General features: G+C 54.5%; 1 long non-coding RNA gene across 1 annotated transcript in view; it reads right to left on the bottom strand.

Annotated features, from left to right (window-relative positions):
* The window catches only part of LOC104870231, a 5,043-nt gene extending 1,414 nt beyond the window's left edge, over positions 1-3,629 (bottom strand). The window contains exons 1-2 of the long non-coding RNA XR_782479.1: positions 3,560-3,629; positions 2,519-2,598 (exon numbers count right to left, since the gene is read on the bottom strand). This is a non-coding gene — a long non-coding RNA (uncharacterized LOC104870231). The remainder of the gene's footprint in view (positions 1-2,518; positions 2,599-3,559) is intronic.
* Positions 3,630-26,664: the final 23,035 nt, after the last annotated feature.

The following is a 26,664-nucleotide window of genomic DNA, read 5'->3' as shown; positions in this document are numbered from 1 at the left end:
GGGGGGGGGGCGCTTTTCCCCAGACACAGGACACAAAAGAGGGACAGTGAGAGCCTATGAGGATGCAGGGCCCCTGAAGAGTTCCTCCTGCTGGATGTTCAGACAGCCTGGCCAAGCAACCTGGCTTGGGAACTCCCAGGATCCAAGCCAGGGCTCCCTGGGACCCCAAGGCAAGGGTCGTTTGGGCTCTGCGGTACAAGGCCCGGCTTGCAAAGGGGCACATGAAAGTGTCAGTGGGACGGCTGAACGTGGAACCCTGCGGAGGTGGCCCGGTGCCAGGTAGTACTGGGCAGCTGTCGCTCTTCTCAGGCTCTCACCTGAGGCTCCACGCCGAGCTTCAGAGCAGGTGACGCCCCTGAAATGGGGGCCGTTCCAGTGAGGGCCTGAACCCCTATCCAGAGCTCCTAAAAGGATTCTTCAGCCCCCGTAAAGGACCCAGGGAGTCACCCAGCCCTTAGATTCCTGCTCACGGGTCTTTAAATGATCCCTGCACCCAGGACCACTCGATGGAGACCCTGGGCTGCAGGAGCATGGGAAGAGGGAGGCTTCCTAGAGGAAGCGGCACAGGAGGACTGTGGCCTGGGTCCAGAGGATCTGTACCCCTGTGGGGCAAAACACAGAAGAGCAGCTCCTCATCAAAGCATACTCAGGCTGATGGAATAATTTGTTTACCTAGGCCATCAACTCCGTGGAGTGGGTCACTTAACCTCTCTGAGCCTTAGTTTCTTCCTCATAAGATGGGATGGCCCTGGGACCTACCTCCGGGGACGGTGGGGAGGACAAAGTGACAACTCAGAGGTGCACAGACCTGGACCAGGCTGATCTGATCTAAGGCACCTGGCACTGACCAGTCAGTCACCAGGCAGCGTTGTGCTCTAATGAGTCCCAAGCCCAAGTCTGGGGCCCCAGCGGACACCATGAAGACCAGGCCCCCGAGGGCTTGGCACGGTGAGGCCAAGAGTGAGGTAAGCAGACAGTCGATGCCTGTGTGGTGGTGAGGGTGGCAGGAGGACATCGCAGGGCTGTGGGCACCACCAGGCCCTGGCCTTACCACTGCTTCCTCCTGGGCACTGGCCTCTGAGTAGAGGCTGAGAAAAAGGGGAGGGGCAGCTAAGGACAGGAGTTGGATCTCACTGCCTCCTACTCTGCAGAAACATGCGGGCGGTGACTCTGACACCCATGGCACAGGCGCACACATCTCAGAGTACACCTGCACACAGGCAGAAACACACATGTGTGCACCATGCACTGAAGGACACTCAGGCGTGGGTGGGTCTGCATGCTCGCTGGGCACAGCCACACAGAAGCAGGCACACACACACACACACACACACACACACACACACACACGCACGCACTCACGTACGCACGCATACACAGGCACACTGATAAGCACACATGGTGCACCTGGGTCCTAGCAGTTCAGTTGCAAAAATAGAAATAAAAACCCCACAACCAGCGCCATCTTGTGGTGACAAGAGGCCAAGCAGAAGACAGGCAGCCTTCTCCTTGAGGCTGGCGGGGGTCCCTTCTCCAGGCAGCACTCCTGTCCCTGAGGGAGGCAGGTGGGCTGATGCTGTGACACCAGCTATTCCCCACACTGCACTGGAAGCCCTGGGTGGCACTCAGCCACACTCTTATCTGGGAGAGGTCAGGGTGCAACTGACCCGTTTCCTTTCCCATCCCCTCACCGCAAGCCGGCTGCCCTGGGGTCCCCTGGGAAGATCCCTCCTCCCTCCCTGGGCTTTCTTTGCTTCATTCCTAAAGTACAACCATTCCAGCTCCCTCGTTCCAGGCTCACCTACTTCTGGGGCTGCCAGGTCTCCTGCCCTGAGACAAGCCACGAACACACTGGGCCACCTCTACACAGAGCCTGAAGCCATAGCCACCCGGGGTCTCCACCAGGCCAGTGCAGAGATGCCCTGATGTCAGCCACCAGAGCACCCTCCCAGCCCAACAGGCCACCGGCCACAGGCTCTCAGGCCCCAGGCCTTCCAACCGGCATTCGCATCCTAACCAGACCCTAGGGCATCTGGCAGCCCCACCCCCGACTCCTTGCTGTACCCCGACTGCCCCGGGCCCCCTGAGTCCGTGAGATCCTCAGCTTCAAGGCAGGAACTCTGTCCTCCATGCTGTTCCCAGCCTCAGCATCCAGGGCTAAGGGCTCAGGCGTGACTGAATGAGAAGGACACTTTACAGGGGAGGGAAAGGGAGGTGTAGGACTTCTCCCACAGGCCTGCAAGGAAGGAGTCTGGATCAGCTGCAAGACAGGAGGTGGAGTCAGATCCTGGTTGGGTGGCCTGCAGCAAGTCTCCCATCGCTGCTAGGCCTCAGTGAACTTATCTGTAAAATGGGAACACTAATAGAATTTAAAGCACAGAGTTGTAGGGCTAAAGGAAGCATATCTACTCCAAGCACCTGGCCCACGTGAAGCACCTAGTGGATGTCAGAGATGTTGGCTTTGCACTCTGGCTCGAGCCCCTCTCCCATTCTAAACACAGCTTACTTGTGACTTTACCTCCAGCATTTGAGAAGGGGACTCCTCAGAGAGGACAAAAGGTGGATGGAGGCTGGGGCTTCTGCAGCTCCTCAGTGGACCTGGTGTGCAACCAGGGACCAGTTTCAAAGACTCTGGCTTCACCATTTCCATAATTCACTCCACACCAATTAGCCTTTCACTGCTGATGGAGCACTCAACTGAATTCCCTCCCTGGGAGAACCGACATTCTCAAGCTCTGAGGGTTTTCTCTGGGCTGGCGTGATGTTAATTTCCCTCGAGTCCCCCGGAAAGAGGTTTCAGAACAAAACGTGAGCTTGGCAGGAACCTGACATCTGAAAGAGCCCCCGCTCAGGGAGGAGGGTTGTGACATTCGCTAATTGCCGAATCGAGCGCTACTGTGTGCGCTCAGGGAGACGCTGGGAAAGGAGTGTGCCTCTTCCCCTAGGTCGGCCGGGGACAGGGCCAGCTCCTGGCCCAAGATTCACCTACAGGGACGCCATACTTTGCCCTTGATAAATACCTTTTCTGGATCTCAAAAGGGAAAAAAGTGGGAATTGGAGGGGTGGTCAGAATAATGGTAGGGGCTGAGGGCCTGGTTCTAACTGCAAGTTTGCCATACCCAAGGTGAGGCCTACTCTGGGTCAGGCACCTGGGCAACAAGGGCTGTGACATTCCCTGTCCTCCACCTTCTGCTGCTTTTGGATGAAGGTTCTCGCTTGTCTGAGGAGAATCACAGCACATTTTAGTGGCCTCAGAGCCAAACCTTTAGACCTTTTGAAGCTCCCCACCGCCTGCGCCGGAAGCCATCCTAGGCCTTCCTATGGGCTGCTGCCAGAGGCCCCAAAGAAAGCAGCTCCTCCCTTCTTCCCCCACAAGCCTCCACCAGGCCCAGCTTTGGAGGCCAGTGCCATGCTCTGAGGGAAGTCAGGGACCCATCCTCTGGTGTCCAGCCCCTCTGGCACCTGGATGGTCCCCTCTCTGTGAGGTGGGCAGCCCCTGAGCCCTACCCCAGAGAGCTGGGATCCCCATGACAGGAGCCTAATTGCCAGTAGGAAGTACCTGCAGCTCATTACACAGCCTAATGAGGAGGAACAGAGAGAGAACAGGGCATCCTTGAACCTTCCAGGGCCCACAGTGGACATTTTGTGCTCCATCCTGATTTCCCCTTCTGGAACCTAAAGCCTCCGGGGCCAGCAGAACAACAGCTGTACTAGTTACAGTGACCTCACCAAGCACCTACTGTGTACCAGGCTTTTTGCTATGCATCCGTCCTACAGAATCTTCTGGAATGTTCTCAACAGTCTGACATGAAGCAGACTCTGTTACGGCCCCTACTTTATACAAACCAAGGCTTTGAGAGTCTCAGCATTCCTTCTGAGGTTACTTAGGGCCCACCCACTGAAACCATGAGGCATTTACTTCGGGCTGAGGTCCTGAGATGGAGACTCCCACCCTTGCCCCCACTTCCCTCAGCCCTGTACCCAGACCCCCAGACCCCAGGCCTCCCTGTAAGAGCAGTTGGAGCTGCTGATAGCCTGAGAGCAATTACATCATAACGGCTCCACTTGTCCTGTCTGGAACAGATCATAAAGCACCAACTTTCACCAAAGGCCCTCATCCTCATCACTTCCTGTGAGCCAATGGGCCCAGCAGGCAACATCTTGACATCCTGCTGCCCCCGAGGCCTGAGTCACGGGGCTTCCAAGAAGGCACCCAGCAGCAGAAGGTGACTCGGGCATGGAGGTGAATGACTCTGTGTGGGTCATCTTTCCTGCCTTACCCAACAGGACATGCCATTCTTTATCTAGGGCAGAGTTCTTCAGAATCACACCGCTACCATAAACAGTGGCCTTTGTGCACCCGGAATTGCTGCCTCATGGGGTTGGGATCACTGACCCGATTTGTTTACTTACTGAGAGTATTTTTAGCTCTTGCCTTGTTACCCCTGAGCTCACCGACTTTCCTTTATCCTTATGAACACTGGGGAAACCATGACGTGATGCTGTGGACACCCAGATCACGCTTCCGCCAGAGACAACCCATACCTCAGCAGATCTCACTCAGCCCTTGAGGGCCAAAGTGTGTGCACTGATCCAGGCCTGGCTGGGGCAAGGATTGGGATTCACCAGAAGTCTGGGTCCCAGAGGGGCCAGCGGTCAGCACCACCATCTCACCCGGCAGAGCTGGCTCCAGTGTGTGTGTGTGTGTGTGTGTGTGTGTGTGTGTGTGTGTGTGTGTGTGTGTGGACCCATTGGGATCCCTGTGTGAGGCCCAGGCATATCCCCCAACATTTTGGAGAAGATGGGGAGTGTCCCACCCTCACATTTCAGAGAAGACTCCCACTTTCCTCTCTTTGTTCTATGGCCCAGAGCCTGAATACTGATTCCGCCCCTCGGTACCTCCCTGCCTCAGTTTCCATATCTATAAAATGGGGCTAAAATAGTGTAAGTTTGTTCAGCGGAGTGAATTAAACATGCACATGCTCTGCAGAATCACAGAGATGATTCTGAATGTTCTTCTCAGTTCCTACAACATTATGTGTGTCTCTCAGGATCCAGTGATGGCCGATGACCCTCCCCAGGGGGTAGGGAACATGGTGAAGGGTACCAAGGTCCCATGAATTTGTCCTGGGGCTGGGAAGAGGCAACAGCAGCAGAACCCAGCGAGAGAGGAGATGTGGGAGTAGTGCGGATCAGGAGAGCCATGGCCTTGCGCAGATTGGGGACCCACCACACTCCCGAGGCCAGGCAGGAAGGGAGCCAGCCCTGGTCTCCCTCACAGCACTGATCCGTTGCTGGCAGCTACTAAAGCTACCGCCACCTGGAACCCAGAAGCCAGGAAGATTGGTGGCCCAGGAGTCTCCTGGGGCCGAGGGGAGGTGCGTAGATGGGATGGGGCTGGCTGCAACCTACACGGTGCTGCATCTCCACATTTGCCTGCACCGGCGCTCGCATCTGGGCACATGCGCGCTTCTGGGTCATTGGTCCAGGAGGAAGGCAGGGCCAGGGCAGAGGTGGTAGAGACTTTCCCTGACCTCCGGCAGGGCCGGGCTGGGTTGGGTCAGTAGCTCTGGAGTAAACACATGACAACAAGTGGCAAAAGCTGCAGTCTGGCCCAGGGGACAGTCTGCCAAGGGAAGGCAAGCTCAGAGAAACCACTCCCTCCAGGTCTCCAGGAGCCAGGAGCATTGGCCACCACCCAGCCGTGTGCCCTTGCTTGAAGCTGAGCAACCAGGAGGAGGCAGGTCTGAGGACTCTCGAAGTCTCACTCCACGGGGGATGCCGCCACCCCCGCTTCTGCAGCTCGGAGACTTCATCCTTGATTTTTGTGCTAATAATCGAGGGGTGCTTTAGGCCATCAAGGCTGGGGACAAATGGAATTTTTTGCAAATGGAAGAACAATTCCCTTAAGATGCTCAGACTTCATTTCAGATTGACGTGGATCCAGCTCCGAGCTGGAGTCCGTGCCACGCATCCCAACCAGGGCCTCTTACCCGGGCCCGAGTTTCTACCCCTGCACTGCGGTCCTCACCCTCTGATCGTCATAGATTCTTTGAAAATCCCATGAAAGCTGTAAACATCAACTCATGAACAGGGAAACAGGCTTGTGCACACACATGCTGCTTCCCTACTATGTCAAGGGTCAGCAGAGCCTAGGTGCTGGTAGGGTGAAGACTGGACCCACAGCAGGGCCACACGGGTCTATGACAAGAGACATCAGGGCACCTTCCTCTAACCTCCTCTTCACCTCTGACAGTCCCCAAGTCCTAGGTCTAAATGTCAGGTGGCTTCCTTCGTGTTCCATCCCCACAGCCAGTGCCACCTCTCACCTGGATTATGAAACCCCTGACGAGCCCCTCTGGCCACTGTCAGCCCTCCTGACTTTACCCTGGAACCATAGTCTTCACAGCAGCGGAAGGATCCTGTCCCTTCCTGCCCAAACCCTCAGGCAGCCCTCATGAGGTCGCTGTCCAGGAGGTGGCTGTACCTGCCTGCTTCTGAGGTGACCAGGTCAAACTTGCAGGTGCGGCACAATTGACACAGGGTGGCCCCCCACCCCCCTGCTTCCCCTCATGGTATCTGGCTTCCTGTGCCTCCTGCCCCTGTGCACTGTGACCCCTCCTTAGATACCACCTTACGTCCTCCCTGCTCACCCCCCGGGACTCTCTGAGGTCGTTCATTCTTCCTGCAAGGCCCAGCATTCACACATGATCTGTCCAGCTCCGGGTCCCACACGCACAGCTGCCGTCACTGCCCAGAGCCACCCCAGGATGCAGGGCTGCGCAGAGCTGTCCGAACTGAGACTGGTAGGTCTATGGAGGTCCGGCCGGGGACCATGCAGCTGATCAGCCAGAACCTGGGCCTGGGCAGATGACACCCTTGGCTTCAGGGGCTTTGACACGGTTCACTCATTACAATGGTTAACTTTATGTGTTTATACTTGACCAGGCGTTGGTGCCAGATTTTGGTGAAATCCTAGTTGAATTACTGTGATAGTCAGTTGACTTTCAGTAGAAGAGATTATTCTTGATAGTGTAGGTGGGCCCCATCCAACCCGGCAGGCCTTACAAGCCAAGACCCGAGGCTCCCTGGAGGAGAAGGAATTCTACCCTAAATCTGCAACAGAAATTCTGCCCCAGTTTCCACATTACAAGTAAAACCTATCAGCCCCCATAGCTACGTGCACCAATTCTCTAAAATACAAGTTCTGTTTCTTTGGGAAACCTAATGCACTTGTCTAATGTCACCCTGACCATAGACTTTTGCATGCAAAAATCTTTGGGTTGCTTTGCCTTTTGTAAGGAAGAGCTTTCTGGTTCTTGAGCCAACTGGTCCACAGATGCTGGGCCTCACTTGCACAGATGGCACAGTTTGTGCAGTCTCCAAGGTGCTGTCTGTCCCAGGCACGGAGCCCAGTGGGGGAAGTACACAGACCTGGTCCCTATCCCTTGAAGCCTGCCACCCAGGGGACCTCCTGCCATCAGGTCGCAGGCACCCTCTTCCTCCTTGCCTCGCTCCCATCCAGGTTGCTCTCACTAGGTCCTTTCCCGCAAACTCCAGGGGAGCATGGGTTCTGCAGTGGTGCGGGTGACCCCAGCCTGGAGTTACAGAGTGAGATCAGATCTCTCTGCTCAATGAACGAGTGGCCATGAATCAATGGACTTATTAGCATAGAGTTCTTAACACTCAGAGAACTCGAAGGAGAAACAGCCATTCACTTCTTTGATCATCCCAGCACTGATGAGTGAATCAGGCACATTTTCACCCTGGTGCTGCAGCAAGCCAGCAGGTCTGGACCGCAGGTGACTGCATGCCCCGATGCATGGCTCAAGGGTCCAGAAGGCCCCTGCTGAGTTGTTATGGTTTTGACTTAAAATGTGCCCCTAAAGTCACATGTGTTCAGAGGTGGGGATTCTGGGAGGTGGTTGTTACCAAAGAACAAGACTGGGCCGGGGATTTAGGTCAGTGGTGGCGTGCCTGTCCCACAAGTGCAAGGTTCTGAGTTTGATCCCGGGTACTGAAACAAGCAAACAAATAAACAAAACCCACTCATCCCCACCCTCTCTCTGGAACCTTATCTCTGTGTGTGACCTCTCCCTCTCGTGCCCTCTCACTGTGTCACCTGCCGTGTGACACAGCCGGAGAAGCCCTCCACTGGGTCAGTGCAGGCCCTCTACCTTTAAATCTCCAGAGTTGTGAACAAAATAAACTTTTTTTCTAGAGTCTCCGGCCTCAGGTATTTTGTTATGGTAATGGAAAACGAACTCATACAACATGTTTACTGTCTTCTAGATTTTTATGTACAGGGACTCGTGCGCCACATGCTTCTTTCCCTGACTTTCTGCACTGTGCTTATTATCATGAGACTTATCTATGCTGCTGCTTCTATCAAGAGCTCATCCCTTGTTATTGCTGAGCAGTACATCATTATCACAAGTTCTTTATCCATTTGATTGTTGTTTGGGTTGCTTCCAGTTGTTATCATAAGCGAAGCTGTTATGAACTATTTTTTGACACATGGTTCTAGCTGTCTTGCGTAAGTGCTCAGGAGTGGGATGTCTGACAGGGTGGCAGAGGCGTGCTTCACCTTCCAAGAAGCCACGCTCGGTACCCCGAGCGGCTGTATGAGTGCACGCTCCCATCGGCGGGGCACGGGAGGCCCAGCCCTTCTGCGTCCTCAGAGCTGAGCTCTCGCTTTTCAGCTATAGCTGTTTCACTGTGTATTGAGTAGCTCTTCGTGATTCCAGGGGCGTCCCTCACACCCAAGGACGCCAGGCATCTTCTCATGTGCTTTCTTGCGGCCCCTCTCTCTTCTCTGTTCAAGGGCCTCCTTACACATGCAGCCCATTGGCAAAATCAAGTTGTTTTCTTATCTTTGAGAAGTGAGATTTCTTCCCGTACTCTGGATACAAACCCTTCAGCAGATGTAGGACTGTCAAATAGTTTCTCCCACTCTGAGGTTTGCCTTTGCGTTCTCTTGACAGAAATGACTTTAAGCGATCAGATCTTTTAAGATAAACCTCACGCCACAGTGTTGTGATTTTTGCTCGGGCAGGTCATTATCTCTTGCAGTTGTTTAGCGGTAGGAAACACATCGCATGCTTATTCACACAGCGATTATTCCTGGGCTTATCGGTCCTTTATCTGGAGTGATAATTCCACTTTATGTCACGGCCTTCCTCCTGGAGAAACTCCTTTGACATTCATGGCAACGTGGGTCACTGACGATTCATTCAGCTAGTTTCTATATCCAAAAACGTGTTTATTTTGTCTACTTTCTTAGGGAGAGAATTCTAGATTAGCTGCATTCTCCTTTCAGTGTTTCAAGGATATTGTTGCCTTGTCTTATCTGATGAGAAATCTGCTGCTTTTGCTTCTCTATATCCAATATATCTTTTTTCCTCCCGCTGTCTGTTTCTAAGATGTTTTCTTTATCCGTGGTTCTGAGAAACGGAGTTCGGCAGTTTTCCTCTTGTGTCTTATGCGTGGAGTTCATTTAGCAGCTCCGATTTGTGAGTTCATACTTTTTATCAAATTTGAAAATCTTTGATCACCGTTTCTTTGAATATTTTTCTATTTTTCTGACTCCTCGCTTCTGAGGACTCCAAGTACATGTACGTTATACACTTACAAAATACAGGACATGTACACACGGATACATCTGGTTGCCCCATAGATCACTGATGAGTGGTCCCATTTTTTTACTTTTCTCTTTTCTTTAATTCTCTGTGCATTCCATTTGTGGCCATCTTTTTGGCTACATCTTCAAGTTTACCGATCTTTTCTTCTGCACCATCCAATCCGCTAATCCCCAGTGTCTCATGCGTCTCAGATACCACTGTTGTCACGCCCAGAAGCTGGGAAACAGAAACAGCCTCTCAAACAGGTAGCAGCAGCCCTGCTTTCCGGTTCGTACGTCCTGGCATAATGCACCCCCAACCCCCCGGAATGACTTGCTTCTCTGAACAAAACAAGGCAAAATGGGGGTTGGCCTCCTTCAGGACCAGGTAACAACACGACTGGAATGGCCTTTTTGTCTCTTCTTGGGCACCCTTTCTCTTGGACTGCCTATAGGAAGGCTGCTAGCAAGGATGTCTGTCCGAGGATGTCTGTCCGGCTCCGCCCTCAGAAAGGACCTGTGGCCTGGAGCTGCTAATGCACTCAGAGCAGCCTGAAGGCGACCCCAGAGTCAGAGGAGCCAGCTAAGCCCTGCCCAAGCTCCTGCTGCAGCAACTCTGCCCTGTCAAACTTTGTAAGCTGCTAAGGTTTAGGATAATATATCACCCACTAATGCAGTCTTGTATCTTTTTTTTTTTTTTTTGTGCCGCTACTTAACATGTTCAATCTTTCCTGTAGTTTTTTTTTTTCTAACATATAAGCCACACTTCATGATACATACCATAATCCCAGGACCCTGGGAAATGTGGGCAGAAGGATCACAAGTTTGAGTTCAGCCTGGGCAATTTAGTGATCAAGAAAGACCCTGTCTCAAAATTTTCAAAAAGAAAAAAAAAAAAATTCAAAAAGGCTGAGGAAGTAGCTCAATGCAAAGGCCCTGGGTTCAATTCCCAGTACCACAAAAACAAAGCCAAGAATATAGGCGATCAGCTCAATTCACTGTTTTAATATCATTTCCTGCAGGGCCCCGGGGATTTAGCTCAGCGGCTTGGTGGCCTGCCTTGCAAACGCAAGGACCCGAGTTCAATCCCTAGTACCAAAAAAAAAAAAAAAAAAAAAATTGTTTCCTGCTGATGATACATCTGTGTCCATTCTGGGTCTGTTTCAATTGGTCTGCTCATTTTTTTTCCTTTTGGGCCGTATTGTTGGCTGGTAACTTTTGGTTGGCTACCAGATGTATTTTACATCATTAGGTACTGGATGTTTTTTAATTCCTCTAAATACTCTTGAGTATCGCTACAAGGGCAATCAAGCCACCTGTTTGTAGTTTTCAACCATTTTGTGGGCTTGAATTTAAAAGTTTTAGATGGGACAGGGCAATCTTTAATCTAGGACTAACCTGACCACGAGTGAGCAAGACGCTTCCGATCCTCTGCCCCCAACTTTGTGATCTGCGAGCTTTTCCTGCGTCATTTCTGACATGTAGGCTCTTCCTCCGGCTGTGGACCACTCCTTCACACACACGGAACTGCTGTCCGCTGAACCCTCCAGGGGGACGCTCTGGGTTCAAGGTGTGCCGCCCTCTCTGTGCTAGCTGTCTATTGCCTTGGTCTCCTGAGCTTTGGTGCCCATGGCTCAGTTTGGGTGGCCCCTCCCTGAACTGAGCTCCAGAGACCCTCTCAGGGTCATGAGCTACAGAAGTCTTGGGGTTCCCTTGCTGCTCCCCATCTCTCACCTCCAGAATCTTGCCCTGCATCTTGACATCCGTGCCTTAGGAACCGTGATCTGCATTTTGTCAGTTTGGGACAGGAAGTAAATCCTGTACTGGTCAGTCCACCTGAGCCAAAGGAAAAGAGTGTTATGGATTCTACCCAGCTCTTCTTTTTTAAATAAAATGTTTGTTTGTTTTATTTTTTTGAGACAGGGTCTCACTATGCAGTCAGGCTGGCCTTGAGCTCATTATGTACCCCAGGCTGGCCTCAAATTCATGATAATCCTCCTGCTTCAGCCTCCAGAGTGCTGAGATTACACCAGTTTAAAATACCATTTTTAAAATAAATGTTTCCTTTTGGGATAATTCTGGACTTAACTAAGCAGTTGCTAAGAGAGCAGTTTCCCTAACCTTTCGCACAGTTTACCCTAAGTTAACAACCAGCATGTCTGTGAAAAACATCTACAAAGCAGAGAGATGCATGCTGGCACAGTAATGTCCCCAAATCCAGGCTTTGTGGGGGCTGTGATTTCAGGGTCTGTCTGTGTCATAGGTGGGAACCTGCAGCTGTGCACCTACTGGGAGTCACCTGTTCACTATCCTCCGGGGCCTCCTCCCCTGTGTGTCTGCAACCTGCCAAATTAGATCCACACTCACCCCTTCTGGCCATAGCCACTTTCTCTGCTCCTTTTGGCAGGGGTGAATGACCCCACAGGCCTGCAAAGCCTAGACCTGTGCAGCCCACGACAGCAGCCAGGGCCCCGTGGGCTCCCTGGAGCTCCTGAGCTGGGTCAGGTCCAAATTCAGTCATGCTGTGAGCCTCAAGTTCACACCAGACTGAAGCTTGCAGGGAAATAAGCATGGAAAATACCACACAAATACTTTCTTTCTAACTGTTGATTATATATTGGGTTAAGTAAGACATATTATTAATATTAATCTTTCCTGTTTCCTTGGACTTTTTTTTTTTTCAATGAAGAGGAAAAGACAAATTACTTATGTGACAACCCCAGGGAGAGGAAAGGTTGCCAACATTTGCTGTTCAGTCTGAACCTGTCACCTAGCCTGCATCCCGTTCACCCCAAACCCTCTGCCACCCCCCGGATTCAAGGCAGTGACACCAACAATGCTAAAGGGATCACTGAGAGCTCCCAAGGTGTCTGTAGGGTGCATTCACAGCAGGCCATCAGGGTCAGTAGCCAGGGGTGTAGGTCCCCGTCATCCCTGGGGTCCCTGGGAGCCATGGCTGAGTCACGGGAACAATATCCCTGGGCCAAACTACAAGGACACTACTCCCCTGTGGCTGGCTTACCTGTGCTGACTGTCTGGTTCACAGATCACCTGCCAGTCACATCTTGGAGTAGCCCAGACAGAGGGACTGCCACACAAGCCAAAGTGACTCCTTGTGCCAGGAAAACAGGGTGGAGATCTTTTACAATATATTTTAAACTGCAACTACAGAAAAGAACCAGGTAAAAAGTCACAGCCATTTCTATACTCTGCCCTCAGCTAATCACTTTTGATCTACTAGCTTGTTTACTTCTAGTCTTTTTTGTTTGTTTCTTTCTTTGTTTTTGTTTACTTTGGGTTTGGCCTTGGCTTTTTGAGAGAGGGTCTCTCTGTGGAGTTCAGGCTGGCCTTGAACTCACTGTATAGCCCAAGCTGGCTTCAAACCGGCAGCAATCCTCCTGCTTCGGCTTCCCGAGTGCTGGGATTCCAGGTGTGAGCCGCCACTCCTGGCATTATTTCTAGTCTTTTGAAAATGTATTTATTTTTCTGAAATTTTTAAACCCTTGTGTCCTTAAAAAAAAGAGAGAAAAAGGCTACAAATCAAGATTAGGTAGCTTTCCCCTTGAGCCCCAATTCTAAACCCTCTCTTGTCCCACAGAAATCTCCATTATGCATCTCAGAAACTCTTCACTCCTTTGAGAATGCTGGTCACCAATCTGCACTATTGCTTCTGATCACTGCTTGTCCTTTTTCCTTCTTTTTTCATTCTTAAATTGCACGACTCCTGCGTGCTGTCCTTCGACTTGCTCCTGGGGAGCAGCGGGCCCCGGTATGCCACATATTTGTACCCCATCCTCTCTGCGCCACCGCTGCTGGGCACTGGGCAGAAGCCCGGACAGTGGGCTATGTCCGCTAAAGTCTCATTGAGCCCCATGTGAGGTAGCCTTCTTGGGTCTGGGAATTCATCCCACAAATATCCTTCCCCAGCACACAAATCAGGGTTAGGAGGGTGGTGCAGACCACTTCCGGTTATATTTGCTAAGTTAGGATTCCCATGTGAGCATCAAAAAGATAAGCAAAATCTACCCATGCAGAGATGGCTTGGTAAGTCAAGCAAGTGGACCAGGGTATGCAGCACTGGGACCACAAGGCCCGATTGCATGTTCTCCGGATGCTGTGGCTGGGAGGGAGCCCTCCGAGGAGCATCATCCAGACGCATGAGAACCAGCGGTCGGGCCCTTCTTCTGGAAATCCCAGACACAGGGAAAGGAGAATGTTTGCTTTGCCCATCCCGAAGCATAGGATTGCTTTTTGTCTTGTCACTGGGAATAAGGACAGGCTGACTTTTACACAACGACAGCTAAGCACAGCCCTGAGGACAATGCCAGGTCCAGGCCAAGGAAGGGACTGGACTGCTGTTTGTTAAGGCCTCCAGCTCCACTGGCCAAAAGATCTGATGTCCCAAAGTCCCCTCAGGCCGCTACACCTTTTGGGGTTTGGAAATGAGGGCAGCACTTTGGCCTTGTGCTCTGCCGCCCCTGCAGAGAGGCAAACCTCCTCCAGAGGGCGCCTGTGAGGTGTTCCTGAGGGAACTGAGCTACAGAATGTCTGCCAGGGAAGAGAAGGCAGGAATCTCAGGATTAAGGCTCAAACAGATCCCCTATTTGGAGGGGGTGGGGAAGGACACTGGCTCTACCCCACATTACTGAAGGGTCTTGACCTCTGGCCTCAGTTCCCTTCCCTGTGAAATGGGGGCTGTGACTCTGCCTGGGTCATGGGAAGGGGCTGAAATGGGGGTACCTCCTGGCTGTAACTGCTCAGCCTCCCCAAGATGTGGTAAGACTGTCACTCCTGGAGCCACCACTGTGCTGTCGTTAAAAGCCTGTGTCTGAGTCTCAGGATGGACTTTACCTCTGTATAACCTCGTACTTATCTTCTCCATCTCACCTTGAGCACACAGAGAAAAAATGCCGGGTCAGAGTCACTCCAGGCGGCTCAAAGACAGCTGCTCACTCAGGGCCTCACCCCTGAATCTCTGGAGTAGGAAGGACCCAGCAATCTGATATCTGATGGGACTTCGGGGGTCCGGGGCCCTCTGGTTTGAGAACCATCCTCCCAGGCAGTCTGCACAGAGTGCAATGGGCGATGAATACAGGTCAGTTAGGCCACAGTCTTTACCCAATGGTGCCGGTGAGCACTGAACCCAGAGCCAGCGTCCCCAGAGAGCAGCAACACTAGACTCCTACCCGTTCCAGTGACTTCTGCCTGTGTTTCTGCAGGAGTCCCCTTCCTCGTAGCTTTGGCTGGAAGTCTGCTCTCAGCATCCCAGCCCCCTGATTTTCTAGGCATCCCCTTCCAGGCACCTCCAACCTGCCCCAGACCCGGCATGTGGTCACTGGGCTTGCTGCGGGGTCTGTGCTTTGCTGACCTGGAGGTGAACACGGTCCCTTGCTCCAGGATCTGATGAGGCAGGGACCGCTCTCCTTTCCCAGGACTCCCCCCGGAGAGGGATGCCTGTTGAGGCTGCAAGGGCTCTCTGTGGAGTATCTGGGAAGGGTGCCTGCCCCTCGTGAGGACCCAGAGACCACACGTGAGAAGGACAGAAACCAGAGTCGCACACTGAGCTGCAGATCCCAGATGCACAGTACTTTCTTGCAGCTAAAGCAAACAAACAGCAAAGGCCTCTGGGAAAGGAAAACTACTACAATGTCACCGTTTTCTAGGTCCCCTCCCCAGCCAGCCCATTCCAGGGCTTTCTGCTGGGTCCCTCCTCCTGTCCTGGGGCAGTGGCTGGCTCAGGCAGGTCCTCAGCCGTCCCTCTTATCTCCCTTTTGCCACCCCCCACCCCAGGCCTGATGTTAGCCACATCCAAGGGCCGGATGCCACTGTCATCTTATCTGGTCATAAAGGGCGGCCCTTATCTCCAGCCGCTTTCCACTGCCAGTCACTGGTTTATGCTTTTACGAGGGCAGTTTGCTTCCCCGGGAGGCTGAGCGCTCTCCAAAGGTTCCTGGGGGTGGGGGGCGACAGCAGATGCCTTCCCTGCACAGTCGAAGCCCTGTGCCAATCCCATTAGCGGCTGCCAGGTGCCTGTGGACACTTGAGTGGGTGAGCACAAGGAACAGGAGCCAGAAAGGGTGGCCAGCATGGTCTGACCCATGTGGTATTGCTCACAGAAGGTTCTAGAAGGCCCTAGGATACCCGATCCCTACCTCTGGGTTGTTTCTGCTCTAACACAGCAGCAGCCCCAGGCTGAGCCCCACAGTCTGGGGAGAGGCTTGTCTCTCCTGCCCTGTGGGTCACCAAGGTCCCTACTCCTCCGGAGGCCCCTGTCTGGTTCCTTGCTGCCTCTCCCAGAGAGCAAGGCTGTGATGGCAACTGAGGAAGCCTCTGGGTCTGTGGCTCAGCTCTTTCCAACAGCAGGAAAGGTCTGGGGCAGAGTCCTGTCCCACCACTGGCTGCTGTGTGGCTACGGGCAAGTCATTTCAGCTCTCTGAGCACCGCATGCTCACCGGAAATGTGGGAGGGTCCTCCAGATGGCATTGTCGGTGGTTAGATTCAGCCACTCAGGGAGGACCCACTGAGCTTCTCCTTCCGGCCAGCGAGTGTGCCAAGGACACAAGGGAGGCTCCAACAGTTATTACCATAAATGCAGCGATGAGAGTCAAACAAGGAGCTTTGGCAGGGAATGGGGATGGGGAAGTCTGAGGTCAGAGAGAGCCTCAGTTCTCCATCAAGTGGCTAGGAAATGCCTTGAAAGGTTGAAGTCTGTGCAAAGGCCCTGGGCCAAGAGTCTGGTGTTCAGGGCATGGCAAGGATGCTGAGGAGGCTGAAAGTGAGAGATTGGTGTGAGAGGAGATGGGGTGGAGACGGCCCACTGTCCACACCTGGCCTCATCACCAGGTGAGCCTGGAGAACTTGGAGACAGCAGATCCCTGAGCTGACTTGACTTTGGAAGGATGTGTTGGTGGCAGGGGGACAGCAGGCTGCAGGGCAGGACAGAAACGAGAGGAGCAAGAGGACAGCTTACGAAGTCACTGGGCAAGGCTGGGCAGTGCTGGGACCAAAGCTGGGAAGAAGGCGGTGGGAGGCTCGACGCACAGCAGCCTTGCTGCCAGAGGGTGCTTCACCCGACCTCCAGGTCAGGGAAGCGGAGGCACAGAGGCCACAGAGCCAGGCCATGCTCTCCCCAGCACTGCGCTGTTGCATTTCTTTCTGTCGTGCCACTGAGCCCCCTGCCACAGGGGACACTGCCCCGTCTGGTCTAACCCCCTTCCTCCCCTCCCCACAGGCAGCAAGCCCCCGCCACAATCTCTGTGAGGAGCATGCAGGTCAGGGCTCAGCAAACTGCCCCTGAAAAAGGCCCAAGAGTAAATACTGTCGGCTTTGCAGCTGTGTGGCCTGGAACCATCTCCTCGACTCCATGCTGCCACGGCAAGAGCAGCCAGGGACAGCAGGGAGGGAATGGGCAACTGCAGGCCGGGAAGATGGTATCAGGGGATGATGAGTCAGAACTACATAATTTTTAACTTATGAAATAGCATTCTGACACTTTTCACCTGAGTAAAAGCATAACCACTTTCTTTTTTGAGATTGAACCCAGAGCTATATCCCTAGAACGTTTTAATTTTTTGAGACAGGTCTCAATAAGTCATTACATTGCCCAGGTTGGGGGGCAAACTTGCAACCCTCCTGCCTCAGCCTCCCAGAGTGCTGGGATTATAGGCCACTATGCCTGGCTCATAACAGCACTCTTCCCTCAAAGGCTATACAGAATACCACTGAATTAGGCTCCAGGCCATAGTTTGCCAACACCAGGGACAGATTATGGCTCAAATCGGGATGCTCAGGTGTCACTTAATGACACCTGGTCGGCCAGGGCAGCTCAGGGTGTAGAACAGCCCTCAGGTGGCTTCACCAGGCCCGGACAAATCCAAATACCAGCCCACCTCGGTGAGGCCCCACAGCTTCCTGCTTGCAGCGGGGTGTGCTGGGCAGGCACAGGACTGGCCTCTCTCCTGGGCACCAGGGCCACTATGACTTGCAGAAGGCCTCGCGGTCAGTCCCAGTGTCCCTGTGCCCAGCACCCCCATACCTGGTAAGGACCCCAGGGCTTTTTTTTGGGAAACATCACTGAGCCCTTCCTACCACCAGCCACCGTAATGAACAGCACAGACTCTCATGTCTCCTTTAGTCCTGTTCCTGCCCTGACATCAGCACAGAGAAAGCAGTTCCCTCGATAAGGCCCGGTCTGCACGGAAGGGGACCCCATGACATGAGGAGGAAACAGTTGAAAGAATATTTTTTAAAAACTACATTCATCTAGCACTCTGGGAGGCTGAGGCAGGAGGATCATAAGTTTGAGCCCAGTATGGGTTACTTGGTGACTCAGACTCAGTCTCCAAATAAAATGTAGAAAGGGCTGGGGATATAGTTCGGTGTGAAGGTCCTGGACTCAATTCCCGGTACCCCCCATAAACAATCGTAAAACACATGCACGTGGAGCTACACCTCGGGCTGACTTCACGGTCGTATTCCTTCATGCTCAACTTTGCGTGGAGCGTAGAATGGGTTGCGCTCTACCCCCAAACGATAATACAACAGAATCAAATGTCTCCATAAGGTCAACATTGAACCTAACCCTTGAATTTGACTCGGTCCTCATTGAAGTCAGTTTGCAACCAGAACCACGGAAAGAACTAAATTCACGAACCGAAGTATCTATGTCTATACCCTAGACTGGAAGGTATCATACCTGCAAGGAGGATCTTTACCCATGTGAATAGAGTACGGGCCTAACCTAAATGACCCTTTTAAAGGTGAGAAAGGAGAGGCAGAGGCAGAGAAGACCGAGGTCCAAGGATACAGCCACAGCCCAGCTGGAGGAAGCAGGAAGGAACCCCCGCTTGCACCTTCTGGCCCTGTCAGTTCCTTGATTAATTAGGACCTCTGGCCTTCAGTATTGCCCTCTGACGTGAGCATGTGGTCACTGTTATGGCAGCCATGGGATAAGACACTCAGGGGCTGTATGCTCCACACTTCCGGTCCTTTGAAGTTCTGACCCAGCTCCAGGCAGGGGAGTCTATTGACAGATAAGGGAAACTGAGGCCTGCAGAAAGCCAGTACCTCGAAGGGTCACCTGGTGGGCAGGTCTGGTGTTGCCTGGACAGGATGGGCACTGGTGTTGGGGCCCCCAGCTTCATGGGTCCCAGGTCCCCCCATGTGCTGATAACCCAGGAAGGTAATGTTAAGCCACTCCTCCAGCAGCCCCCTCCTCCTCCAAAACACAGGACTGTCCTGGACAAGGAGGGGCTGCAAGGCACCATGGGCCACCCCAGTACTGATGCTAATTCCCAGGCATTTGTGTGTGCACGGGGCCAAGGTCTTCACCTGTGGTCACTCAGGTAAGTGTCACAAAACCCCCAGGAGGGAGAGGTGGTGACAGAGCCGGACTCGGAAGTGTCTGTGCAGCAGAGGCTGGACGTGAAATGGGATGCAAGTCTTCCCCAGCTGCCGGGTGACCCTGAGCCTCCAGCTACAGGGCACCTGGGTGGCCTTCCTCTCCCCCTCTCCACACACACCCAGCAGCAGCAGGTGCCAACCCACCGGTGTCCGTCCTCTGAGCCCAGGTGCTGGGTGGACTGGCGGCTCATGGATGTGACATCGGGTGGCCTGCTCTGCCTCCCTCCAGGTTGGTGACCCAGGGCCAGCTGCAATGGCACCAGGTCACTTGGAGAGGAGCCGACCCGACATCTGGGCTCCTTGTGGGGCAGTGGGAGCTGTGAGCAAGCCTGGGCCAGGGTGGGGGCATCCAGGGAGGATTAGGGTGAGTAGGCCCCTCAGGTCCCTGGGCCTCAGCCTGAGCACCTGCCTTCCTCCCCACCTCCTACTTCCCACCAAAGGGGTCCCGTCTCAGGGCAAGACCCTGACGGTTGCCACATAGGCTGTGCCTGCCCCAGGATGCTCAGCACGGTGCAGCCAGCAGGACTGTCCTTCCCTCTGGCCATCTGTCCTCCTGCAACTTTACCCTGCTTCAAAGGACTGTGTCCCGACAATGCTATGACCAGATGCAGATGGCAAATATCCCTGCGGGCCCAGCCCCTGGCAGAAGACTGGAAAGTAGCTGGAATGAAGCTCAGTAGCTCCCAGCCAGGACCCTGGGATCCTGGGGGACTCAAAACTGCTCCTGGACAGGTGCCGCATGGGCTTAGCCCCTGTGCCTGGCACACAGCATAGGTCATTTTTCTCCCAGCTCCTGCCCTATGCAAAGGGCATTGGGACACCCCCCCCCCAGTTGATAACAAGGAACTGGAGGTTTGGAGAGCCCCTGCCTCTCAGCGACATAGCACGGTGCCCTGGTGTCCCTGTGAAGACCTGCCCGGGTGCTCAGGGCCCCTCTGCTGTTGTGACAGAGCAGATGGCCAGTGTCTGACCACAGTCTGCTCCCGTCCTGCAGCAACTGGGTAGGTGTGGGTTCTCCCTCTACGAGCTGAGCCACCCCACCCCCAGGAGCCTTGGCCAGTTCCGGAAGGGGCTTCTGTCATCCCCGAGATGGCCTGTGTCACCTCTTTTCCACCTCATGGGAAAGACAGTGGAGCCATTGTTCCTGAACCAATCAGGGGAGCAGAGTGTGGGCCCCACCTTGTGCACCATGCCCAGCCCTTAACCAGGTGATCAGGAATGCTAGCTTGGGGGCAGGGGAACCCTTCCTTCTCCCACCTGTGAACGGAAGGTGTAGGCGGGAGGCACTTCCCGCAAGTGACATTTGGGCAGCAGATAGCAGCAAGATGGGCTGGGCAGGCAATGTGAGTCCCTCACCCAAGGCTCCCTGCCAGGAGTCCCAAGTCACCACACTGTCCACTTGGGTGGGACCCTGCCACTCACTCCTAGGTAGCCCCTCCGTTGGCCATCAGAGGCCTCAAACTGAAGGCCAGAGCAGCCTGTGTGCGCTGGTGGGGGTGACATACCGGACTGTGGCCCCCCACTGAGTCCCCCCCCAGCTGGTGCGACATCACCCCTCTCGACAGTACCAGGGAGGCTGCTGGAGAGAAGGGCAGGAACCAGGCAGGAGAAAGACAGCCAAATTTTCTCCTCTCGGTCCCCAGGTTGGGGGAACGTGGCAGCAGGGCACAGAGCTAGGCACATGAGCCCCAGCAGGGAGAGCTGCAGCTACCTCTCTGAAGTCCCCTGGGCCACAGTGAGGAGGACACTTCAGTGCACAAGCCCATGGGACACCACGGTAGACTGGTGAGATCCTGGAGCCTGGATGGGAGGCCCTGGAGTGGAGGAGGTAAACAGTTGGGCTTAGGAGGCTGAGTGCCCAGGGTGGAGATTTGCAAAGAGACTTCGAGGAGGTTCCACCTCCCTACTCCAGGGAGGGGGTGGCCAGTGGGGGTCTGGAAGGGCAAGGAGCTGGGCCCAAGGGTGCTGGCTCTATTGGAAACTGCTGGAACCCAGGTGGGACTGGCCAGTGGGCAGTCAGGCCTCGGACCCCAACCTGGGGGAGTGGCTTGGCATCTGCCTTCCAGACTACACTGCTGGCCCCGAGGACACTGTCGGGACCTCACTCTGACATTCCTCTCCCTTGGGGACAGGGGCACTGGCCTCTCAGCCAGCAATCATGAATGTCGGACAGAGGAGCGCCTCTCTGTGGGCTCCAGCGGTGAAGCCTGCACCTGGCAGGCCTCTGCCAGCTCATGAGGCCAGGTGGGCTTTGTGGCTCTCATTATCTGGATGAGACGGTGCCAGCTGATGCCCATGCAGGCAGGGAGCTCACTTCCACATGCTGTGACCCAGGGCGGGCTCTGCTGTGGCTCCTGGGTTTGTTAATTTGAATATCGGGGGATGACAGCTTCCGTCTAAGGCAGGGCTCTGCTGGGTGGCCCCTCTGCCCAGGGGCTCCAGCCTTGCCAGGCTTACAAGGGGCTCCTCTAACTAACTAGGATGCCCCAAGTTCTCTGGGACTTTCCTTCCCTGCACCCCTAAACCCCTTGCTTCCTGCTAAGGGGTCAGAGAGCACACTTTCCTGTCCCTGCTCTACAGGTGTGGAAACCAAGGATGAGACCTGCTCTGGACTTGGAGCACTTGTCAGAACTGGCTGGAGGCTGGACTTGAACCCAGATCTCCAGGCTTGACTCCAAAGCCCTCTACAGCAACCCCTGGAGCCAGACTGGAGATCCTGGGCAGGACTGACTTCTGGTCCTCCTCTTCCCGCCTTGGCCTGCCCTCCAGCTCCAGCTCCCAGAATTTTGGGGTCCACTTGGCCCCCAGCCTGGCCCCTGACCGGTCCCACCGAGACTCTCACACCTGTGGAATGGCCAAAAGCCCCGCTGTGAGCAGAGACACCTAGTGCAGTGGGGCCCAGCCAGGAGGGAGCCCTCACCAAGACGACCAACCCCAAACCTGGGAGTCCCAGGCCCAGCCCACCTGGGGAGTCAGCACCTGCTCTGCTTGGGGATGGGGGGCAGGGACAGCCACCTCAGGGAGCCCAGGTGCCCCCTATAAGGAGAAGGCGCCACTGCTTCCAGCATCCCAGCTAGTCCCCAAGCAGGCACTGCCCCCTGGAGGCCAGCCTAGAGATCACCGTGTGAGAGTCTCGGCCTGCTGAGGTCTGTGTCCAGGAAGTAGGGGCAGGGGTTCATCATGGGTTAGAGCGGCCCACAGGACGCCCCAAATGGCCTCTAAAGTCCACTCACCACCAGGGACTCTCAAAGGATTCCTCAGGTCTCGTAGGACCCCGGAGCCTTCCAGGGAGAAGGGTCTCCCCAGGGATCACAGGCCACATGGTAGCATCATTCACCCTCAGGCAGAGAGCAGCAGGGGCCAGGCTGCGTTGGGGGCTGGAGTTTCCTATGAACCCTGTCAGCCTCTGGCCCTGCCCACTCACACCTGCAGAGGACACTCTGGGCTCTACCCACAACCCACGCTGGTGGCATCTCCTCTGGCAGTGGGATGTGGGCTGGTACCCAGGGACAGAGGGTGTCTGGGAGCAGGAGCAGGAAGGCCACACTGATGGGGCAGAGGCCTTCGGAGCACCAGCGAATTGCGGTGGGGAGGAAAGGAAGTGCAGGAAAGCCACCCGTACTCCAGGAAGGACAGCTACCTACCCCACAGCAACACTAGAACCCTCCACACTATGGGTACCAGCTTGGCCCCAGCCTGGCTTCCGGAAGCTGGAGAGCGACGTCCAGGCTGGGCCCGTCGTGCCGCTGCCCCAGCAGGCCCTGGGGACACACTGTCCCAGACTGAGAGTGGCCACAGTCCACCGGTCACCAGCGGCAGCCAGTGGCTGGCATCTGGGAGGGGCCTGGGCAGCCTGGGTGGGCTGGCGGGGTCCAGGCAGGAAGCCCTAGGAGAGAGCAGGAGTCAGCAAGTCACCTCCCAGGTACCTGAGATGCACGTCCCCCTGCGCACGGGGTGCTGTAGGATACAGATGAAGACACCGAGGCCCGAGAGGCCCGGGTGCTGTTTGGGCAGGGGGGACTTGAAGGCCAACCTGGCTGCCTCCCCCGTCTGGGTGGGGATGGCTTTGGATGCCTTCTGCCAGGCTGTGCCAGGCCGGGAAATCTCTGCAGGGAAGCTCCACACCCACCTGCACCTGGTATTTTTATTCCCGATGGAGTCCGACGCCAGGGGAATGTGGTCACACTCGAGGCCCCGTCCCCTTCCAGGTCGGGTCATGGATCCCTTATCTGGAGAGATCTTATCTACATGTCCTTGAATGACTCCGGAGCTGGCTCCTCGCGGTACAGGGAGGCCCCAGTGGTCAATCAGGGTGCCAAAGACCGGTCCAGGGAGGGTGTGGGGCTCCCGCGGGGTCCCTCCCTCACCCCTTCCCCCAGGCTTACCCGTCACCAGCACCTTGCCCTCTTGTTTATTTTAAGAAAAAAATAAAACACATCTTCATAGCCAAATCAAAGGGGAATAACAATAGTTATTGCACTGTGTATCATTAGTTTGCATGTCTGTGATGGCCAGTGATAATGAACACTTTTTCATGCATTTATTGGCCATTTGTACTTCTTCGGAGAAGTGTTGGTTCATTTCCATTGTCCATTTTTTGATTGAGTCTTTTTATTTTGGGGGGGTCTAACTTTTCTGCATGCTTTATGTATTCTTGATGTTAGTTCTCTCTCTCTGTGGAGTAGCTGGCAGAATTTATTTATCCATTCTGTAGGTTGTCTCTTCACTCTGTTGGTTGTTTCCTTTGCTGTGCAGAATCTTGCATTTGATGTGATCCTATTTGTTGATTTTCTGCATTATTTCTTGGGTTTTGGGGGTTCCATTCAGAAAGTCTTTGCCTATACCCTCTTGTTTAAATGGGGCCAGTGGGCACTAAAAGCAGGGAGCTCAGAGTTAGGAAGGAGGTCAGAAAGAAAGCAGGAGGGGAGTAGGAGGGGAGAGAGCTCCCCAGGGCCATGGGGAGAGATTCCAGCTCTTGGTTACCCAAACTGAGGGAGCTTCCTGGTAGCCAAGTCAAAAGGGAAAGAAGTTGGATAGAGGGGAAGTGGCCTGGGTGGCTCTGACAGACATAGTATAAGGCAAACCCAGAAGTTGTCTGAATACTCCTTGCAGCAATCATAGCCTTCCTCTTTGGAAAAGATGAAAGGGAGCAAAGCTCACATCCAATGGCAGGGTGCATGTGTACCTGTTGTGCGTTCACCCACCCTTCCACCTAACAAACACTGAGCTCCATCATGCACTAGCCTGTGCTGGGTGCTGGGGCGGCAGCAGTCAGGGACTCCTCCTGGTCCCGACTTTGGGGAAAGATCTCTAGACTCAGGGACTACACTGTCCAGGAGGGAGAGGACAGTAAACATTGCAAAACAAATCAAAGTGCCCATTAAACATTTGATGCTGCTGTACAGGCCCTGCGAGGAGTAGAAGGACAAGCAGGGAAAGGGGTGAGCTGCAGGGCCTCAGGGGACGGGGAGCCCAGGTGAGGAAGAGGAGCTGGGCTGGAGCACTGGGCCTGAGCCTGGCCTCTGAACCTGCAAGGTCAGGGGATTAGGGCCCCGGGGTGGGTGGGTAAAGCTCCAGCTACAGGGCCTCTCTGTGCCCCAGTTTTCTCATCAGCAAGAAAGCATCTCCCAAAGCCCTCATTCTGGCCCTTCCCACATATATATTACCTCATTCTCCCTTGCCCAGCCACCTGGACCTTCCCATTATTCTTCAAACACACCAAGCTCTTTCCTGCCTCAGGACCTTTGCACTTGCCATTCTGTTTGCCTGGCAGAGGTCTCCTCCCACCAGTCTCTCTTTGCCTCTGTTTCCCTAACATCCCTCTCCCATCCCTGTGCTCTTCGAGATGATTCTGTTACTTGAGTGTTAGCTCGTATGTTTGCCTAGCTCCTCTCTGGACTGCCTCCTCCACCACAGCGAGACTGTTATCTACACCATACCCAGCACAAAGTAGGACTCCAGACATTTCGTGGAACAAATAAACAAAGCCCTTGTTGGCACATTTTAAAATTGAAATAAACAGCAGCCTGACTCCAGTCTCCTGGGCCTTCGGCCCGCACGCAGCCCGCAGTCCCCACCCCCCACTCCTGGGTGCCAGCTCCCGGAGCCCTGAGTCTGACTGGCTGTGTAATGCTGGACGCAGGCCGCTCCCCTGATTGCCCCTAGAGTCTTCTCGAGCTCTCCATCTGGCCCTGGAGCTGCAGAGGGTGCCTGGCGGCGGAGTCCAGCTGCTCTGGGTCACTTCCGGAAATCAAGCCACCTCTGGGGGGCAGCGTGGTGTCGCGGGAGCAAGCCAGATGACTTGGCTTCAGGCAGCCTGTGCTTGGACAAGCTGAGTGACACTGGCGGAGCCCCATCCACCCCCTTGCCCTGGTATTGCCCTGCCACAAGGGGGAACGCTATGCACTCCCACCGCTTCAGGCAGACAGGGCTCATCCTTGCTCCTGGCCTCACTCCAACTCAGACGCTGAAGTCAAGCACTTAGAAAGTTATGGGAAAATAAAGGTTTAAAAATAGGAGGAAATATGTCCAAAAAGAACGTTCTATTATTTCCTGCTGGGTCGCTCTTGGCTGGCTCTGGCGGGGGTGGGAGGCCCTCGTAGCGCCCTCCCAGGGCTCCCGCCTCAAGTCCAGGCCTCTGGGGCGTCAGCACCCCCTCACCGGGCCTTGGGGTCTCTTACGAGCTGGAGTCCTGCCCATCCAAGGGACCTCTTCATAGGGAAGACTCCAGATCACGTCCTACAATGGGGCTACACTTTTACTTGAAACAGCTGGAGTCAGAAGGGTCAGCCCTCTCGTCTCACCTGTGGGCAGGGTCACTTCCTGCCTTTTCCAGCTTCGAGAACAATGTTCCGTAGCTCAGATCTGCTTCTGAAATGTCAGTCGGCAGCACAACATCCTCAAATCTCCCTCTCCCTCTCCCTCTCCCTCTCCGTCTCCCTCTTCCTCTCTCTCTTTCTGACAACCTCTTGCCTCCCTCTGACTGACATCCTTAAGACTGCATTTGGGGCCCAGCCAGAAAACCTAGGATCATCTCCCCACCTCCAGATCCTCCACTTGGTAGCATCTGAAGAGTCCCTTTTGCCACCTGAGATCACACAGTCCTAGGCACTAAGATTGAACACCTTTGGGGACCGTTGCAGGGGCTACACAGACACAGCACATAAGCAGCTCCTGTTAGGATCCCAAACCTCGCTGCCCACATGCCTGGGCTTTACCCTGCCCTTTGGCCTGGCACCAAGTCTGAGATCTTTGTAATTTGGTTCCCTTGGGAGAAACAGAGGCACAGATTAAGGAACGCAGCTTCTAGGCAGAGAACAAGGATTCCCCGCAAGCCCAACCCTTTCTTGCATCCCTGCAACACACTCCACCCACCCTAGCAAGCCTTCTGCACAGGTTCAGAAGCCCTGGACCTTGAACCAGTGGGAGGAGTGGTTTAGGGACAGAGTGACCCCTCTGAAGCTGCCACTCCTCCCTTGCCTGTGTCCCCCCCAGACAATGTGGACAGCAGGGCTGTGGGGTCAGGTGGAAGGGTTAGGATATAGATCTAAACTGTGCCCTGCTGGCAGGATGACCAGCACATGCTGGGAAACTCAGTGCCCTCCTTGAATGAGCGGAGGCTGTGCCTTGGAAGGGATGGGGCA

This window comes from Fukomys damarensis, unplaced genomic scaffold (assembly GCF_012274545.1).
Source record: "Fukomys damarensis isolate Sample0158 unplaced genomic scaffold, DMR_v1.0_HiC HiC_scaffold_27, whole genome shotgun sequence".
In the NCBI taxonomy this organism is placed as follows: Eukaryota; Metazoa; Chordata; class Mammalia; order Rodentia; family Bathyergidae; genus Fukomys; species Fukomys damarensis.
The sequence above is the reverse complement of the archived record's forward strand: the minus strand, read 5'-3'. Positions and strand labels throughout refer to the sequence as shown.